The sequence below is a fragment of the Meriones unguiculatus genome, chromosome 19 (genome assembly GCF_030254825.1).
Source record: "Meriones unguiculatus strain TT.TT164.6M chromosome 19, Bangor_MerUng_6.1, whole genome shotgun sequence".
NCBI lineage: Eukaryota > Metazoa > Chordata > Mammalia > Rodentia > Muridae > Meriones > Meriones unguiculatus.
Window position 1 is genome coordinate 31601253 of NC_083366.1, and position 7439 is coordinate 31608691.

The 7439-nt window shown below is 44.7% G+C and overlaps 1 long non-coding RNA gene across 2 annotated transcripts; it reads right to left on the reverse strand.

The window, feature by feature from the left end:
- Window positions 1–629: 629 nt before the first annotated feature.
- Window positions 630–7439, reverse strand: LOC132649234 (uncharacterized). 2 transcript variants are annotated; one of them, XR_009587667.1, is made up of 5 exons: window positions 7308–7439; window positions 5987–6202; window positions 3377–3452; window positions 1939–2199; window positions 630–1829 (listed from the first exon to the last, which is right to left on the reverse strand). It is a non-coding gene; the product is annotated as an uncharacterized LOC132649234 (long non-coding RNA). The 2 variants fall into 2 exon arrangements; XR_009587666.1 differs by having other exon boundaries at window positions 630–2199.

A 7439-nucleotide genomic window follows, 5' to 3' on the forward strand; every position in this document is an offset into this window, starting at 1 on the left:
TGGAATGTTTCCCAAAGGCCCATGTGTTGAAGGGTAGGTCCTCAACTTTACATTACTGGGGAGTGATGGAACCTGTAAGAGGTGGGACCTAGTGAAGGGTCTTCAGAGCCTTAGGGTCATGTCCTTGAAGAATATCCCATAGCCTGTAGGTAGACACTTATATTTTATAAGTGAAGATACTGTTTCTAATATACAATCGAATTCTCAGCTACACACTCATACCAGCAGGCATATACAGTTATTCTAGATGATTCCTTACCTACACGGATACCTCAATAGGACAATAGGATTGTGTGGTAGTTTGAATAAAAATGGCCCCCATAGGTCCATAGGGAGTGGCACTATTAGGAGTGTGGCCTTGTTGGAGGAAATGTATCACTAGGGGGTGGGCTTTGAGATCTCAGAAGCTCAAGGCTGGCCAGCCTGTCACTGTCACTTTCTGCTGCCTGCAGATCCAGGTGGAGAACTGAGATACCTCTCCAGCACCATGTTTGCCTGTTGCCATGCTTCCCATACCATGAGGATAATGAACTAAAACTCTGAACTGTAAGCCAGCCCCAATTAAATGTTTTCCTTTATGAGAGTTTCTGTGGTCATGGTGTCTTTTTTCGCAGCAATAAAACTCTAACTAAAAAAGATTGCATACTTTATTTTTAGTAGCTGTGTAACAGGCCATCATTATCTGGCCTTAGTTATAATTACAGAAAATGAAATGTCACCAAAATGTACAGAAAAGGTTTCCTATAAAATGAATAGTCTGGGCAAAGTGGGAGAGCTGGCCCTGGTGGCTGACAGGAGAGCTGACGAGCTGACCAACTCAGCTACCACCCAGGCCCAGATCCAGGTCTTTGAGTGGGCCCACCCATCTATGAACTGCTGGAGCACATGAAGGGGTGGATCCTGCCAATCCAAAGCTGCAGGATCTCCATGACAAAGGGCAATAACAGGATATTCAAGACGAGTCCTCCAATACTGGAGGATCCAGTATTGAAAGTGTAGCAGAAGCCAGAGGCCTCGAACCAGACCAATGACTCATTGCAATGAACATTTGCAAGGAACACTATTTAGGCAAAAGGTTATTCTGTGTGACACACCATGACATGCTGTAGCTTCCATGGTGAGATGCTTTTGCTTTGTTTTTGTTTATTTTTCTTTTTTATTTTCTTTTTGTGGGAAGGTTTCAAGGGTGGAGGGCAGATATGGAAGGATGGAAAGATGAGTGGGATTGGGGGGCATGCTGTGAAATTCACAAAGAGCCAATAAAAAAGAAAAAAAAAGCCAATAAAGTGAGTCATGTATCTTGTCATGGTTTTGATATAAAAATATCACCCACATGTATTTGAACAATTGGCCCTAATGTGATGACATTGTTTGGGGAGACTATGAAAGTTTTTCAAGAGCTGGCTGAGCCAGGCATAGTGGTGTACATCTTTAATCCCAGCACCCTGGAAGGCAGAGGCAGGCAGATCGCTGTGAGTTTGAGGCCAGCCTGGTCTACAAAGAGAGCTCAGGACAGGCAAGGACAGCCAAGGATACACAGAGAAACCCTGTCTCAAAAAACCTAAACAAACAAACAGGAGAGAGAGAGAGCTGGCTAACAGGAAATTGATCACTGGAGGCAGGCCCTGAAGGTCATAGTCTGGACTTACTTCTGGCCCCAGTCTTTCTGCTTCCTGGGTCATAGAGATGTGAGGAGTCCTGACAGCACCCCCACTGCCATTCCTTCTTCATGATGGACTGTATCCACTATAAACCCTTCATTCCTTAAGCTGCTTCCATCAGGTCTTTTGTCACCGAGATAGTATGAATAACGGATGCAGGTCTGTCTCCTATAGCAATATAGTAATAAAATTCTTAACTGGAACGTGTGTCTTAACATACCATTTAAGCTCAGAAGGCGTGAGGTGAATAGAGGGATGGCCCTCAAAGCTTGCATACCCTTCCTTGGAGCATCTGTGTGTATTATGAGCATCTCTCCCACTCATGCCCAACTCCCAGAACAAAGTGTGCTCATAGACGTGATGCGAACATTTCTCAGCAACATTCGTTCAGTTCCGCAGGGGCTCCCAGGGGAATTCAAAATTAATTCCTGAAGAGCTTGTTCAAATCTAGACGTGATTTTTTTTTTCCTCTTTCAAAATTTGTCACATCTCTTTGTAGTTAACAGTCAACACTGTGGCTGCCTTTTTGTCTGTGAGACTGGGTAGGGAGAATTGAAAGAAATATTTAGCAACTGACTCACGAGGCTCAAGTAAACCACCATCCACCCCTGCTCCTTAGAACTCCATCCCACAGCATGCCTGTCTCCACTTACTGATTAACAGTTGGAATATGAGCAAGTTACTTCTGGGGATTTTGTAGAAGAGTAAAGAAATCAATACAGGCAAAGCGTATTAGAGCTTGGTATCCAAGATGAGGGCCTGTCTGAAGGCAGTGGGAACATAACAGTCACTGGACAGGTCACTAGAGGCTGCTTACTCCCTCTCTCCAAGTTGCCTCTCCATGGCTCCCAACTCTCCTGAGGGTTGGCTTTCTCTTTCATTAGTTTTAGTCACTTTCAAGCCAATGACTCTAAAAATCAGTCTGTTGCTCTCAAGTTTCACCTCATTCTAGTGACTAGAACTTCCATTTCAACCTAGCTCCACCTTAAGTAGCACCTCATCCATTTTCCTGTCTGCTTCCCTAGGGTCCTAAGCCATCATCAGTCTTTGCCACCCTCCCTCCTATGCCTGTCACATGCTGAATCAGTAATCAGGTCCTGCCAGTTTTTCCTCTTCAAGGCTCTTAAACCCCTTTATAGCCTTGTCTCTCTGCTTTCACCAAGTGGGGTCAGATCCTCATTATACCTCATGGGCTCCGTGTGCTTCCAAGTGTGTCTTCTTTAAATCCGGTATCTTCTATCTCCAATCCCTGCCTAAAACTTGCAGTGACCTTTTGCTGCTACTCATTTAGCTTCCAACCATGACTCCAGAGCCTTCCCTGATCTGGACCCAGCACATACCTCTGACTGAATACACCAGCACATCCTGATATGTCCATAAAATACCGCATTTCAGTTCCATGTGAGGGCTGAGGCTGCCCCCTCTACTTGTAAGACTGTTGACTCACATCATCAACTCTGTTAAGCATTCTTTGGTCCTCCTTTCTCTCCCGCTGGATAAGAATTCTTCCCCACTGTCTGCCTTTTCTTTTGTGTAGCAAATCTTTGACCTTTGCAGAACTTACTTTTCTCATGGTTGTAATAAAATACCTACCGATGCAGCTTCATGGGGTGATGAGTTTGACTAGAATATATTAGCTATAACACATGAATAGATTAATTTTTAAAAAGAAAGAATAGGTACACAAACACAACTCAAGAAAGGTTTATCTTCACCTGCAGTGTTAGGTACAGACGGTCAGGGTAGAGAGGTCAAGGCAGCAAGCGCCTGGAATGGCCAGTCACACAGGATCTGTAACCGGGAAGCAGAGAGAAACAGACTCAAAGGCTCAGCTTGCTCTTTTCTTTTTATGCAGCCTCAACTCCAGCCTGTAGTGCCATCCGTGTGGGTGGATCTTCCCATTTCAACTAACCTAATTGAGACTCTCCCTTGCAGAAAGACCCGGAAACTTGCCTAATTCTAGATCCTGTTGAATCGATGATTAATATTAGCCATCATCCTTGTTACCTAATGCTATAATAATGTGTCTCCCCACCAGACCGCTGAAGGTCAGGAAGTCCTATGTCTCATCCACTTTTGTATTGTGCTTGATATTAAGTACCTGGCATTTAATGCAGAGGTGTGAAATAAATGGCTCTCAACTGAGTGCCCCTGAGACAGTACCACTTGACACAAATTAGTGTCAACTAGTGCATGGTCCCTAAGGTTGGGAGAAACGCTTCAAAGTCTAGGAACACTACAAGGCAGCAGGGAAGTCCCCTGTGAGCTGCAGGAAGCATGCCCGCCTGTTGGAGATGGGGAATTGGGAAAGACATCAGGAATAGCCTGGGGGAAGCTCAGCTGAGGGAGAGAACAAAGTAAGGACAGATCACAGAGTTTGACAACCACCTCTTTGTGTCACACGGCTCTGGGCTACGGACTGCCACACCAAGAGAAGGGAAAGTGCAATGGTTAGTCACTTGTTCAACACACACTTTTGGAGCTAATTGTTTTGCTTGAGACAGGGTTTCTCTGTGTAGCTCTGGCTATCCTGGAACTCGTTATTTAGAATGAGGCTAACCTTGAACTTAGAGATCCATCCTCCTCTGCCTTCTAAGTACTGGGATTAAAGGCATATGTCACCACTGCTCAGATATTTTTGGAGCTTCTAGCATGAGGAAGGCATCATAAGGTCAGGCTCTAGAGGAGAGGATGTAGTGATGAGTCAGAAATGTCTGCCTCTGTCTTCATTGAGATTAGCAGGTCGGTGGAGAGAGGAAAGGAGAGCAAACAGATCCATCAGTGTATGTGGTCAATAAGAATGTGATATGGAGAGAGAAAATAGTGGGAGGGAGGGAAAAAAGTCTCTTCCAGGATTCTAAGACTATGGTTCTAAGCTGAGGCTGGTCAGGTAAGAAGGATGGGGGAGGTAGAATCTTGTTTTGTTTTTCTTTGATTTGTTTTTTGAGACAGGGTTTCTCTGTGTAACCTTGGTTGTCCTGGACTTGCTTTGTAGACCAGTCTGGCCTCATACTCACAGAGATCCACCTGTCTCTTTCTCCCAAGTGCTGGGATTACGGGTGTTTTAAGAGGCCAGTGAAGCTTTCAAAGCCCAAGTGAAGTGAGGGAGGAGAGAGCAGGGGGCAGATTCTTATCCAGAACAAACATGAATGCTGTCCAGTCTTGCTTCTTTCTCTAGAGACTATGAAGATGGGATTCTTACAACAGCTGCATTAATTGCAGCTGATTGACCAGTCATTTAAAGTCTTAGAATGTTCACAAGCAATTCTAACTCTGAAGGTTATGGTTAACATAGAACGGGCCTGAGGCTCACAGGGTCACATGCTCTGAACAAAGCCAGGAGTGGAAAGCAGTGGTTCATGTCCAATGCCTTGCCTTCTTCTCCCACCCAGGGAAATGAGAACAAGAATGCTAGAATTTTCCAGAGACAAGTTACTAGTAACAGTTCCTGAAACTCCTTTCCTAAAAATTACTCAAATCAGACCACTGAAGCCTTTTTTGTTTGTTTGTTTGTTTTTGTTTTTTTTTTTTGGTTTTTTGAGACAAGGTTTCTCTGTATGACTGTCCTAGCTGTCCTGGACTAGCTTTGTAGACCAGGCTGGCTTCACAGAGACCTGCCTGCCTCTGCCTCCCGAATGCTAGGATTAAAGATATAAGCCACCAGTCATCTTACTGAAGCCTTTTGTTTTGTTTTGTTTAGTAGCTAGGTGGGCAGTGGTGTCACATACCTCTAACATCCTAGCACTCAGGAGGCAGATACAGGCAGATCTCTGAGTTGAGGCCAGCCTGGTCAACAGGTAGAGTTCCAGGACAGCCAGGGCTACACAGAAAAACCTTGTCTCAAAAAAAACAACATAAATATCAGTTCCAGAGAAAGAGGCATCAGATCCCCTGAAACTTAAGTTACTAATCACTATGAGCTTTCGTGCAGGTGCTGGGAACTGAATCAGGTCCTCTGTAAGAGCAAAAAGGGTCTTTACTGCCAAGTCATCTCTCCAGCCCCAGAAACCTTTCTTACTAGGAAGATAAACACTTCAGGAGTGTTCAGCCAGATTTAATGTTAATGTCACCACTATCTGGAAAGATTTTGTTTGCTTATTTATTGCCTCGAACTCACTATGTAGCTTGAACTTCTGATCTTCCTACCCCAGTTTCCTGGAGCTAGAATTACCAGGCATGCATGCACCACTATGCTCACGTGGTATGCCCAGGTTGGGGTTCAGCCTGGGGCTTCGTGAATGCTAGGCAGGTATAGATTAACTGAGTCACATCTCCAACCTCACTTCCAGGGAGAAGTTCACGTGCTAATAAAGGCATGTCTGTACCTGTGTAATGCCAATCATCCATCCTTCATGTTCCATACATGCTTCTCCATGTGGGTTTAACAATCGTATGCCTCTTTGTTATGAATTTCATGAACGAACAGTGGTGATCCAGGATGTTCATAAAACCAAGAGAAACATTTGTTTTGTCCTAGGCTTCTCCATCCTCCAGGAGAGATATGCTTCTGCAGTCACTGTTCAGGAACCCCCATGGAGGATCTGTTCAAAGGGCAACAACAACAAAAAATTTTCCCAGAGACTGTGGCCATGCACCTTCCTTTCCCCTGCTTTACTGGGTCCTGGACTGGCTCCCACCATCAGTCAGCTTTTGGCTACCTTGCTGCCTCCAGCTCTGCCTGTTAGTAGTCTCCCTGTGTCTCCTGACAGTTTCAGGTAGCCTCCAGCCTCCTAGTGATCTTTATTAAGTCACTTTGAAAGAAACGAAACAGATGAATATGGACTCTGAGCTGTGCCCTTTCTCTTGACCTTTAGACATTGAGAAATACCTTGGCCTCATAGCTGTACACTGTCCTCTGAACAAAGGCTGGGCACTGGAGGGCGGGGCTGTGGTCTGGGTACACAGCTTGAGTACTAAGTAAATATAGGATTTTCTGGGCTTTCTGTGGGAATTCTAGCTCTTACAACATACCAGGTAAGGGTCTGGAGATATATGGCTGGGTTGGTAGAGTGTTTACCTAACATGCACCTCATAAACTGTATAGGCACACACCTGGAATCCCAGCACTTGGAAGGTAAGAGGATCAGAAGTTCAAGGTCATCCTTGGCTACATATCAAGTTTGAGGACAGCCTGGATAGAGACCTTCTTTAAAAAAAAAACAACAAACACCAAATAATATAGTATGTGATACATAAATAATTTCCTATACAAAATGTATCTAGGGACCCAGGGACTCAGCCCATTAACCCAGATAGTTACAAAGACTATCAGAGGGCAGAGATCTTCACCTGACACTGGATATTCTAGCTTTTCCAATAGGCAAATAGGGTGAGGAAGATGGGGTTAAAAAAAATAGGTCGAGAGTGACATGGAAGGCTAGCATTCATTAGCCCCTAAGGGTCCTGGAGATCAAGGATGAGTAGGGAAGGTAATTTCAAGAATTTCAGGTATTTGCTAGCACCTCAGGTTTGGCAGGTTAAAGAGATATGAAGGTCAGTCTTGCACAGCTGTCTTTGGGTACTTGTAGCCGCTCTGGGGTGGAGTAGAAGGCAGAGGCATGTGACTCAGCATATAAATACAGCTAGCTCTCTGTCTACCTCCTTCTTTCTTTCTGAAAGAAAACATTTAATTGGTGGCTTGCTTACAGTTTCAGAGGTCTAGTCCATTATCATCACGGCAGGAAGCACAGCCGAATGCAGGCAGGTGCTCGAGCAGTAGATGGAGAGCTACATCCTGAGTCATAGGCAGAGAGAGAAACTGTCCAGCTCTTTCTACAA